The sequence below is a fragment of the Camellia sinensis genome, chromosome 5 (genome assembly GCF_055761805.1).
Source record: "Camellia sinensis isolate YWXY chromosome 5, ASM5576180v1, whole genome shotgun sequence".
Lineage (NCBI taxonomy): Eukaryota > Viridiplantae > Streptophyta > Magnoliopsida > Ericales > Theaceae > Camellia > Camellia sinensis.
The window spans coordinates 42,041,382-42,053,831 of NC_138965.1; the positions used below are offsets into that span (position 1 = coordinate 42,041,382).

The 12,450-nt window shown below is 33.6% G+C and overlaps 1 long non-coding RNA gene across 1 annotated transcript; it reads right to left on the bottom strand.

The window, feature by feature from the left end:
- Window positions 1–11,596: 11,596 nt before the first annotated feature.
- On the bottom strand, window positions 11,597–12,238 carry LOC114257995 (uncharacterized). Its single transcript, XR_014328735.1, has 2 exons — window positions 11,876–12,238; window positions 11,597–11,762 (listed from the first exon to the last, which is right to left on the bottom strand). It is a non-coding gene; the product is annotated as an uncharacterized LOC114257995 (long non-coding RNA).
- Window positions 12,239–12,450: the final 212 nt, after the last annotated feature.

A 12,450-nucleotide genomic window follows, 5' to 3' on the forward strand; every position in this document is an offset into this window, starting at 1 on the left:
TGCCATTTCCATCAAGACCACGGCCACAACATCAAGGAATGTGTTAACCTTAAAGACCAGGTAGAAAGCTTGATATGCTAGAGGCGCTTCGGTCGGTTCACGGTAGCCCATCCCTAGCAACAGCCGAGGACCGAACCTGCTAGGGACAACCGCCGACACACTCCTTCCCAACAACCCGCACAACCTAACCAAGGCAATGATCGGCCCCCGCCACAACCCCAAGCACAAGGTAACCCTGCTTCCCCAGTTTGCGAGATCAGAGTCATTGCTGGCAGACTTGCGTACGGAGGACCATCCCGTTCAGTTCAGCGAGCCGAATTCAAAAAAATCAGACAGGGCTCCGACAAAAAAGTCTCGACTTTGGATCGCCCCTTTAAACACCTCAAACAATGGATGGAACCCATTACCTTTACGAAGGCTGATTGCACGAGCATCCGTTACCCTCACGACGACCCCCTCGTCATCTCTGCTCTCTTGTCCAATTACAAAGTTAGACGAGTGCTTGTCGACAACTGTAGCTCTTCAGACATCATCTTCCTAAACGCCTATCGCCAGCTCAAGGTCGGGGAAGAAAGTTTGTCCCATCTCCAAACCCCACTGGTCGACTTTACTGGGGATCGGGTGACCTCCATAGGCTCCATCGATCTTCCCATCACCATCGGAGAGTATCCACGGCAGACCACCAAGTTGCTCACTTTCCTCGTCGTCGACTATCCCTATGCTTTTCACATCATCACGTGCTATGCCGCGCCTTGAGTCCCGCGCGCCGCTATTTCCCCTTCTCACTCGGTCACCCTTCGCGGTCAGCCTTCCTCGCAGTCGGTCACCCTTCGCGGTCAGCCTTCCTCGCAGTCGGTCACCCTTCGCGGTCAGCCCTCCTCGCGGTCGACCCTCCTCACAGTCGGCCTTCTCACTCGGTCACCCTTCGTGGTCGGCCCTCCTTGCAGTCAGCCTTCTCACTTGGTCACCCCGCGGTCGGTCTTCCTCGCAGTCGACCTCCTCACTCGATCACCTTTCGTGGTCGACCCTCCTCGTAGTCGGCCTCCTCACTCGGTCAACCTTTGCGGTCGGCCCTCTTCGTAGTTGACCTCCTCACTCGGCCACCCTTCGCAGTCGGCCCACCTCCTAGTCGGTTTTCTCTCCGTTGACCTCTCATAACCCCTATCTTCTTTCTTTTTCCCTTCGTTGGGCTAAAGCTGCACTTGGGAATGAGGGGCTATTGACATAGGTGGGCCTATAGGGGCTTTTGGCCCACTACTTAGAGCCTAACATTGCTGGAGCCCAACGTTGCATCAAGGACCAATGACACCTAAACACTTGTCAAGAGATGAACCAGCCACATAAGCAGACAAAGATCCTGCAGAATTATTGCACTACACATCAGCCATTAATGAGGTTCCTTGCAGCATTTATTACGATAACCCCTTCACGTCGGAACAGAACAGCCTGACCATGAATAAGGCAAGCTAGAACATAGACTTTCGACCAACATGACAGGTCGGAATGGACAAGTTAATGATAAGCAAAGGATATAAGCAGGTTTCAAAGACAAAGAGAAGATTAAGTTCTTTATCATCATCCTATCTCTATATTCTGTTGATCTCTCTTCTCTAACTTGCTTGTCAGAGGGTTCGCTGGGGGACTCCTGTTCCCCGTTGAACTCTTGTGCAGGTTTCTTAGTGGGGCCCAGCGATCGGACAACCGCGTAGGAGGCCTGGATCAGCCCGACCCGTTCATCAGAGACTAGTAGTATCTACATAAGGCATAAAAAATAGAACCCCCTTTTTCTATTTGTATTAGGCGAAAATATCAAATCAGTGGCATTTTTAAAATAATTATAAATTAATAGGAGGCATGGACGTAATTAATTGGAAAGCAAAGGGATCAGTGGCAAGAACAAAAGTGTAACTAAGTTTAGAAATAGTACTAAGAATTTGGTATCTGTTGATTAGATTAATTAGAGATGCAACAATGGATTGATTGATTAGAATAATAGCAAGTGATTTAGAGGAAAGTTTTTGACTTGACATCTGTAATTAAAAAAAAAGAAAATAGGTTAGCATCCACTAAGGATATCTAACTTACCTGTATGGAAATTGAAAAGATTTGTGTAATGAGCAATTAAATAGCGTCGGCTAGCAATTTGGTGAAATTGGGGATAGGAATCTTGGTCAATTGACTTTAAATAGGCTATTTCAAAGGCATAATGGTAAATAATTTTGCGATAGTGGATGATTTGTAGTTTGTGGACAGAATAATATGAAGTGAGCATTTTTACTATGAAATTCGTAATATAAATATATGTATAACTTTCTCTATCCACCCTGTAAAAATTCACGGGTAAGAAAATCAAAGATAGAGTTTTGACTACTAAGAATTTATTCAATATCAAAATTAAATATACTTAAAATAGATTGTCAACGAGCAAAAATGTACTTACTAGCAATGTTTTGAACATCTTTTTCTAAAACATATTTTGCACGTTTATAATCAACGCATACTAAAAATCTTTGATTTAAAATAGCATCTTAAAATTTACTAATATATAATACAATAGATAAAATTTCTTTTTTAATTGTGCTATATTTTTTTTGTGCTTTATTCAAAATACCAGAGTGAAAATGAACAATTTGTTCAGATGACTTGAAATGGACTTGCTGAAGGAGGATGCCACTATAACCAATGTCAGTGGCATCAATTTTAATAATTTTGAATGAATCTTCACTAAAAATGCTTAAGGTAAAGTCTTGACATATTTGATGTAGGCCGAAAGATACCACATTGAACCCGCTTAAGTTACATTTATAATTTTTGAATTTTGTTTATTTGGTGGAGATGATATATTTTGTGCATTTGTAGAAATTTGGTAGGCAACACGCAAATTGAAGCAAAAAGTGACTCAAAAGCAGATTCTCCGTGTGAATGGTGACAATTCCCGGCCTGCCAACTCACCGCACGTGCGACCAAGCTCCACCGCACGTGCGACCCACCATTGCTCGAGCGGCCCACCTAGGGTTGCTTGCGCGAAAAATGAAGTCTGTTTTGCTGGGAATAAAAAGAAAAAAAAAAGAATATTTTGGCGTTCGAAAATATTTCAAAGAAAAATGAGAGAGAGGCTAGGGTTTGGAAGGAAGAAAAACTTGAAGCTTGAAGAATGTCTCCCATGGTGACTTCGTCTTCCTCCACCTCTTCCCACTCCTCCATAAATGGCTAGGCTACTATTTCTAAAGTTTTGATGAAACCCTAGCCATGTAAAGAGATTTTTCTTAAGTTTTGATTGTAAAACGGTTTGAATAAATGTATGAATGTTTTAAAAGTTTATAACAATTTTCCTTTTCATCTCTTCAATTATTTTATTCTCTGTGATTATTTAATACTTTCCATATATTAATTTTCTTTGTGTTTGTGTTCAAAATATGAGATGAGTCATACTACGAGAGACGAGTTGTGTTGCTACCATAGTTTAGAACAAGTGACTCGTGCTACTTGTAATGATTCGTGCCTGTACATTGAATGCAACAATCATCTTGATCAATATTTTAAACTTGTAGTTGTGAAATATTGGGTAGTTCGAACTGGATTACAATTGATGGCTGATGTTAAGTCTTATTTATGTGGTTAGTGGTTAATTCTTTGCCCTAAGATTTTTCCAAAAATCAGTATTTCAAACCCTACTTTTAATTGTCAATTCAATTTCTCAATTTTATTTAATTCTTGTTTAGCCATTATATCCCTCAATCTTTTTATCAAAATTAATTTAGAAGTTAAATTAGTTTAATTTCTCGTTTGTCCCTGTTGATTGATATCTAGACTTACCATTATTCTAAAGAATTTAATACAATTTAGAGTTTATTTTTGGTGTATGAAACGATCTATCAATATTTTTTGACTTGTTGAATAGTAATAGTATGATTAAGAGACTAAGGAGGAGGATCATCTCTCAAACGATCAAAAAGAAATTGACAAGCTTTTCTAAGGTCTTCATAAAATTTAACAATATAATTAAGGGATCCTAAAAACCTTTGTAATAGGATTTTGTCTAAGATTTCATCAAGAAATTTAAAAGTAATAGATCTATCGACTTATAGAAAGAATAGTACTTTGGGAAACTTTATAACCTAAAAATTTTACTTTAGGCTTCGTTTGGCATTAGGCTAGGTTAGAATAGTCACAAAAAGCAAAATAGGCTAAAAAGCTAATAAAATAAAACGTCACATCTAAATTATAATTATTTAATTTTTTTCTCTCACAAAAGTCAAAAAACTAAAAGAATTATCCCAAACGAGATTTTTTAACGCTCGACTAAAATAGCCAAAAAATCAAAAAATCAACCTACATCCCAAACGAAAGCTCAGTTTACTGGAATCTAAAATTTTAGGGTATTTTGAAAAATTAGTTAAAAATTAGCTTTTTAATTTTTTAACTTTTTATTTTTTTATGAAAAAAAAGAAATAATATGATCTAAAATAAGTTAAAAATTAAATACTAACTTTTAATCAAGTTTTCAAAGCGCTCCTTTATCAACTGTAAAAAAGTCAGATTTTCAAGTATTAATTAGAATATTATAAAATTTATCATGTAATTAATTTTTTAAAGATAGATTTAGGGGTTGTTTAGGATATCCTAAATAAGTGTACTTTTTATCTTTTTAAACTAAAAAATTGAGAAAGAAAATACAGATGTTTGGGTTAACTTTTTGACTTTTTATGAAAAAATATGTAATAAAAAATTGTAAAAATTAATTTATAAAAGAAAATTAAAATTAAAAATTGTGCAGTCGTAATTATTAATTTTTAATAAATAATATTAACTTTTAAACTTTTTAAATAATTTTTTGACTTTTTAATTTATTCTAGACATGCGAAACTTGACCTTAATTGCCCCACGTATTAAAGCATACCGCTTTGTGCGTTGTTCCAGTGCTTTGGAAGTTACGTCTGATAAATTGATTTGGTTGGTGCGATAATGGTCTGTTTAATAATGATTATCTTTCCAATTTTTTGTTTATAAATTTAAAAAAAAAATTAAAAACTAACACAAAAAACTTATATAACAATTTTTTTTTGAAAGACACTCAAGTTTCGTTTATGTTTCAAAACGAGGCAGATACAAATTGGTCGGCATGTATCTCAGAATCAAGACTCTCTTATTTATTTCTCTTCTTATAGCTTATTTGCCAACAGTCCGGTTTAATTAAAAGGTCAAAAAATTATTAAAAAAGTTAAAAATTTAATAACTTATATCAAAAAGTTAAATATTCTCTTTTTCTCTTTACTTTTTGTATATCTTTTCATAAAAAGCCAAAAAATCATATCAAAAATACTAGTTTTTTTAACTCATATTTTAGCCAAATAGTCAAAAAGTTACTAAATTAGTCTGTTCCCGAACGAGGCCTTAACTTTTTTTTTGTTAGGCTATTGGACTTTTTTTTATTCAATTTTAATGATTTGAATCGTTCACATTTTAAGATTTGTTACGGTGATGTTTGGTTTTTTTTTTTTTTTTTTTTATCAGCAAAAAAAAAAAGGGAACTTTATTGATGGAAAAAACATACAGAGTATGATAACATACATCAATAAAGCGGAGAGTGCAAAAAGCATCATAGTGAAACATTCAGATCCCAACTAGGTTAGATGCACACCAAATCATCTGCTAGCACAAACTCCAAGCTCCAAGTTGGTGAGTAACCAACATGTAGAGCAAAAACGAAAACAAAACAAACAAATCAGACATCCAAAAACAAAAATTCACAGCAGCCCAGCCTAACATAACACACCCCTTAAAGACCATTCATCTACAATAAAGCTGCTATTTCAGCAGAGCACATAAACAGATTCATGAAGCTTGCATTCGTAGCAGAACAAATCAGCAGCAAAACTACCACTCTGCAGCCGCAATAGCAGCAAAACAACCACCAATAGCTTCTGATGATGGACACCAAAACTAGGCTATAGCAGCATCACACCAAGTAGCAATGCATTAGCAAACCAAAAAGAAGATCCCATTCTGATATGTTCCTCTCAATCAGAGCATACCGAACCAAAATGTTTGGGTTGGTGAGCTTTAAGGTTTAACTTGACCAAGTTACCAAGTTGCTTGCCTTGAACCTATTCCTACCACCTCCAATCTCACAGAGCAGCCCTAATCACCACCTACAGACCAGCACCAAGATCATGTCACATAACAGCAGCAGCCAAATCAGACCAACTAATTCAGACCACCAACCAATTCAAACAACCAAAATGCCAGACCACCAACCAACTGCAAACCCAATGCCAGACCACTAACCAATTCATACAGCAGTAGCCAAAAACAAGATACCCATCCACTGATCCTATTTGACAGCAAACCAGGGGAGGTTGGAGAAGTCACCATTCAGACCAGTGCAAAACACAGATCACAGTAGCTAGTAACTCATGAAGAAAAGTGAAGTGGACTCTGACAATGCCAAAACAACCCAGATAAACCATAAACCAGATGCTGCCACTACACCAGAATAATGCAGATAAAACCAGAACAATGACAGAAAGAAGCTTCTACACCAGCTACTGCTGCCAATTGAGCTAACTTGGACCACTGATGCCTATTGAGCCAACCACAAAACAACTAACCAGCTTACAGACATGAACACATCCTTAGCAGACAGATAAAAGCCCATCCCAGGCAGCGGGGAGAGGTTGGAGATGAAGTTACAGCTAGCCACAGACAGCATAGCATAGGGCAGACTCACCCCGAACAGCATAGCATAGGGCAGATGAAGTTGCAGCCAACATATCAGTTTAGCATCCACAGATCAAGTCATTGGCCCAACATACCAGATGGACTGATGAAACAAAAGACCCATAAGACCGATGAATCCAAAGCAACCCAATACCAGCAGCAAGCTACAGATACAGTCCTACCCCTCCCAATCAAACAAATACCAAAAATGGTTGTGCTTCACCAGCACCAGCATACTAGCAACAATTCAGCATCCTTAGGTCCCTTTATCTATACACAGTTGCAGACCTGCTTCAGGTTATATAACACATCATGCACCGAGTAATTAAACTCTCTCAAGGAAGAAACAGCCCACATAGCAACTCTGGTTTTTACCAGATCAACCAACTCATTCAAAGATGGTTGTGCTTCATTAAATATGCACTCATTCCTGAGTTTCCACACAGACCACATTACTGCCAACCAATAGCAATAGTTTTCTATTGGACTAAAAAAGCACAAAAGGACAAAAAAAGGTTAAAAAGTCACAAAATGACAAAATAAGGAAAAAAAACAAAAAAAAAAAAATACCATTCCAAAGCCAAAAAGTCAAAAAGTCAAAAAAATCAAACAAGAATACCAAACGACTAAAAAAGTCTCAGGCTACAAAAGTCAAAAACATCAAAAAGTCAACTAAAAAAGTTATTGTTAAACGAAGGCTAAGTATATCATACTTGTAAAAAATTAAATTGATCGAATATCAAAAATTACGTATTCAGATCATCGAATTACAAATCATTTTTTAAAAAAATTTAATAAATAGTTTTTTGAACCCATATTTTTTGATATCCGATCAACTTAATTTTTTACATATATGATATACTCAATAAATTTTAAAATATGAACAATTTAAATTATCAAAATTAAATCTAAAAATAAGCTCAATAACCTAATAAAGAGAGAGTTAGAGAGAGAGAGACGAAAGAGTATTTTAATTCTATATCTCAATGGTAATATCTCCTCTGCCAGCTTCCTTCTCTATAAACGATAAATAAAAAAAAATAAAAAAATAAACCAACCATACCTCTTTATTTTGAAAAATTATTCCATGCTCCAGGGTGTGCGCGATGTGAAATAAAATTATAAATCAAATCACTGATAAATTGACAAATTATCATTTGAGCAATTTTAAGCAAATTAACAAATTAAAAAATATTTTAACTAAATATTAAAATTTTACATTTTATATAACCCTAATTTATATAATATTATATATATATATATATAATATAAACTAATTTTATATAATATTTTTTATATAAATAATTATTACTTTATAATAAATTTCATATATTAAATTTTTCTCACATTCATATTTAACTATAATTTAATATATATATATATTAATTATACTAAAACGAAACAATTTCGAAAGCAAATTATAGATTTTAATGTTTAAATTGTGATTAAATGTGAATTAATATGAAATGATATAATTTTAATAAATTAGGTGATATTTTACGCAATCCTAACTCTAAGACTCCGTTTGTTTTTAGAGGTAGAATGAAGTGGATTAATAGTGAGAGGATTGTTAGTGAGGGGATTAAGTAAAATTGTGTTTGTTTTGATGATAGTTGTTAGTGTAGGGATTGTTAAATTATTTTTATAAAAAATAAATATAAAATAATAAAACAAATAAAAAAATACAAAAACTTTAAACATTAATGTTTTAAAAAAAATGCCCAACATGTAAAAAATTTTAAAAAAATAAAAATAAAATAAAAAATTTTCAGAAAAAAATAAAACAAACAAAATAATGATTTTTACTTAACAAAAAATACAAAAAATTAAACATTAATGTTTCAAAAAAAAAATGCCCGACATGTAAAAAATAAAATAAAAAATAAATAAAAAAAAAATTCTAGTCCGCCGGACTATTTTTCTAATACCAAGTCTTGGAGGCCCATCCGAATCCCCTTGGGGAGACCCATCCTAATCCGGAGCTCACTATCAATCCCCTCCCCATCTCTCAAAACAAACACAATATTAGTGGGTCTCACCTCATTGCCAATCTCAATCTCCCCTCTAACTTTCTAAACAAACGGGGCCTAAGAGTATGGGTCATTTCCCAAAATAAGCTGAAGCGTTATTCCAAAACACGCTTTCACCATATTTCTGACTCAGGCGCGGAAAATGAATAAAATCATAAAAGCGTGGTTACAAATCACGCTTTTAATTAATAAACCATTGTTAGAAACCACGCTTTTAAAAAAACTGTGTTTTAAAGAAGAGTGCTGCTATTAGCACCTACCAAAATTTTTTGGATCCCCCATTTTTTTGGATTCCAACCGTAAACTCTAAATTTTAATAATATTTTTTTGGACACCCCACTTATTACCAAATCTACTCATATTCATAATATTTTCACAATGAAATGCACACCCACCTAATTTTCCATCTCTCTCATTCCCTGACTCACTCAATCTTCAGAGTTTGGAGCTTTGGTTTAGTATAGAATTCTTGGACCCCAACCCTCCATCACTCTCGTCGCCGTCTCGGCCATCAATGGAGCATTCCGACGACTCTCATCTTCTCTGAACGCTCTCCGTATCGCCGAATCAGTAACCTCTCTCATCATCTCATCATCATCTTCTTTGTTGCTTTTTGTATCTTTGTCATCGCTGAGATCTATCGAAGATGCTCCAATTTCTACGGTATTTGAATAACCATTTGCAAGATGAGGAAAAACAGAATCATCGTCTGAATCGCCATCAGAATCATCGTTTGAATCGCCATTAGAATTCTGAATGTAGCCCAAAATAATTTGTTCACCACTGTGTAGCCGAAAAAATATATTTTGTTCAGAACTGTTTTGTCGAACAATAATGATCCTGTCAACACTGTATGTCCAAACAAAATTTGTTCATCACTGTGTAACTTGAATCCATTCCAATTCACAACTTAAAATAACATGAATTAAATCCATTCAAAATACATAACTTAAATACATTCCAATTCACTATTTTCCATTTTAAGTTAGTTTAACAAAGAAAATTACATAGCTGACTATTCGCATTAATGTTTGGAACCTATGTATTGAACGAAAGGATTATGTTCAGTACTGTATTACCGAACATAATTCCAACAGTCAGCAAACCAGTACCGAACAGCTCGAACGAAACAAGAACGACCGAAAACGACCGAGAATGTTAATACAAGACAGATAAACTTATTAATGGAACGCCGATCTCACTAGAATTGTTGTCCTCGTCCTCTATTGCTCTACACAGTGAAATAAATGATGAAGTATACGTTATACTTGAAGCAAAACTTTCAAGTTCAATAGTGTTGATGATGGTGATGAAGATGACACATTCAGGATTCAAGATGATTATGAAAAATAATAGATTTAGGGTTTATATTAGTTGGTTATGAAAAGTAATAGGTTTAGGGTTTACAAGCATGGAATACGTATAGTTGGAGTGGGGGTGGGGGTGGGTGTCCAATATTATAGAGTATTAGTTCTTATTGATAGGAGAGTGTTCCATTTAATAATGTCTTTTAATGTAATTCTACTTTAGGGTATAATTGTAATAAAAAAAATTATAAAATGGGGAGTCCAAAGAATTTTAGCAGGTGCTAATAGCAGTACTCTTAAAGAAAACGTGGTTAGAAACTACGCTTTCAATAACAAACAAAACCACATCACGCACTCACACTCTCTTTTTTTTCCTCTCTCTCCCCCTCTCTCTCTCTCTCTTTTACACACACACATCACTCACATCAAACATATATAATTTTAATATATATAAATTTTATTTTATAAAATTGAGACCAACATTAAATAAATATAATAATAATTTATAATAGCAAATAATAATCAACTATATAAAATGATTACTTTTTTTATTTTAATTCTTAAATTTTTTTTTATTTATTTTAAGGTTTAAGATTTAGGGTTTAATTCTTAATTTTTTTTTTTATTTTAGTGTTTAGGGATGAAATTTATATTTTTTATTTTACAGTTTAGGGTTTAATTCTTAAAATTTATTTATTTTTATTTTAGGGTTTAGGATTTATGATTTATAAAAAAAATATAAAATTTAAGAATTAAACTATAAATTCTAAACCCTAAAATAAAAATAAATAAATTTTAAGAATTAAACCCTAAACCCTAAAATAAATAAATAAAAATTTACTCCTAAATCCTAAAATAAAAAAAAAGAATTAAACCCTAAATCTTAAACCTTAAAATAAAAAAAAATAAATTTTAAGAATTAAAGTAAAAAATAGTCATTTTATGTAGCTGATTATTATTTGCTATTATAAATTATTATATATATATATATATATTTAATATTGGTCTCAATTTTATAAAATAAAACTTATATATATTAAAAATTATATATGTTTGATGTGAGTGATGTGTGTGAGAGAGAGAGAGAAGAGTATGAGTGCGTGATGTGGTTTTGTTTTTTATTAAAAGTGTGGTTTCTAATCATCTTTTTTTTACAACACAGCTTTCTCACGTTTTATTAATTAAAAATGTGATTTTTAACCATGTTTTTATGATTTTATTCATTTCCTGTGCCTGGATCAAAAATACGGTGAAAGCGTGTTTTAGAATAACGTTTCAGCTTGTTTTAGAAATTTCGACCAAACTAGACTCAATTTAGAAAATAGGTTAATAGTTGGGCTTATTTTGAGAAATGGCGCGTAAGAGCATTGCCGTATTTAATTTATAAATTGACAATAATATTTTACCTCCTGAAATTCGAACACAAAAATTGCAAATCCCGTAATGTAGAATAATAACTACTGATTCAATGATTTCTCTTTGATCATGAACAGCAACCAAGGTATCTCTCTCTCTCTGCTCTCCTCTGTCGGTGCCTCATTGAGAGACAAATTTTTTTCCTGACGTTTTGTTATTTAAAAAGTAGATCTATACAACAGATTTGTAAATCTAACAACAAATCTATGTATTTTGCTTCAAATATGTAATGAATCTCTAAAACTTGAATTGAACTGGGTGCCATCAAGCAAAGTACCAATGCAACGAACTGCAAAATCAATATCGACCCATTAACACAAATGCCCCCAATTTCATCTACCTCATAACAATTACACAATCAATCAAAAATCCATAACCGAATGAACCAATAGATCAATGTACCTTCGACCTCGTCGCCTTTGGTAGGAGTGTCCCAACTTTCACCTTCCTTGATATGCTTCTTCTTCAACCTATCATTTCCAATTTCCTTCTCTTCTCCAACCTTGTGAACTGGGCTTCCCTCAGGAAGCTCCATTTCCATGTCCATGTCGTCATTGTTGGTGTTCATTTGCCCAATAGTTGGGAATTTGAAGTCATTGTCCACGGATTAGAGAACGCTGAAATGGGTTTGCAGAGAGTGATAACAGATGTAATGGGTCTCTGTTAATTTTGAAAAGAGCTTCACGGAAACAGATTTGCGGGTATACCGTGGTTTTGTTTGGAAAGTGGGTTCGTTTTTATTTTATTTTTTTATTTTTATTTTAGTGTGGGGTTAAAAAATTTAGTTTGAAAAGGATTTTTAATTTTTTTAATTTTTTAAATTTTTTTTAAAAAATAATATAATAATTATAAATTAGATATAATATATTATTTTATTATATTAAAAAATTTATTTATTTTTAATGAATATTTTACTTCAAAAAAATCGTAAAAGCCTCTTCCCATCACAGGCATGCAGGAGTAAAAAAGTTTGTCAA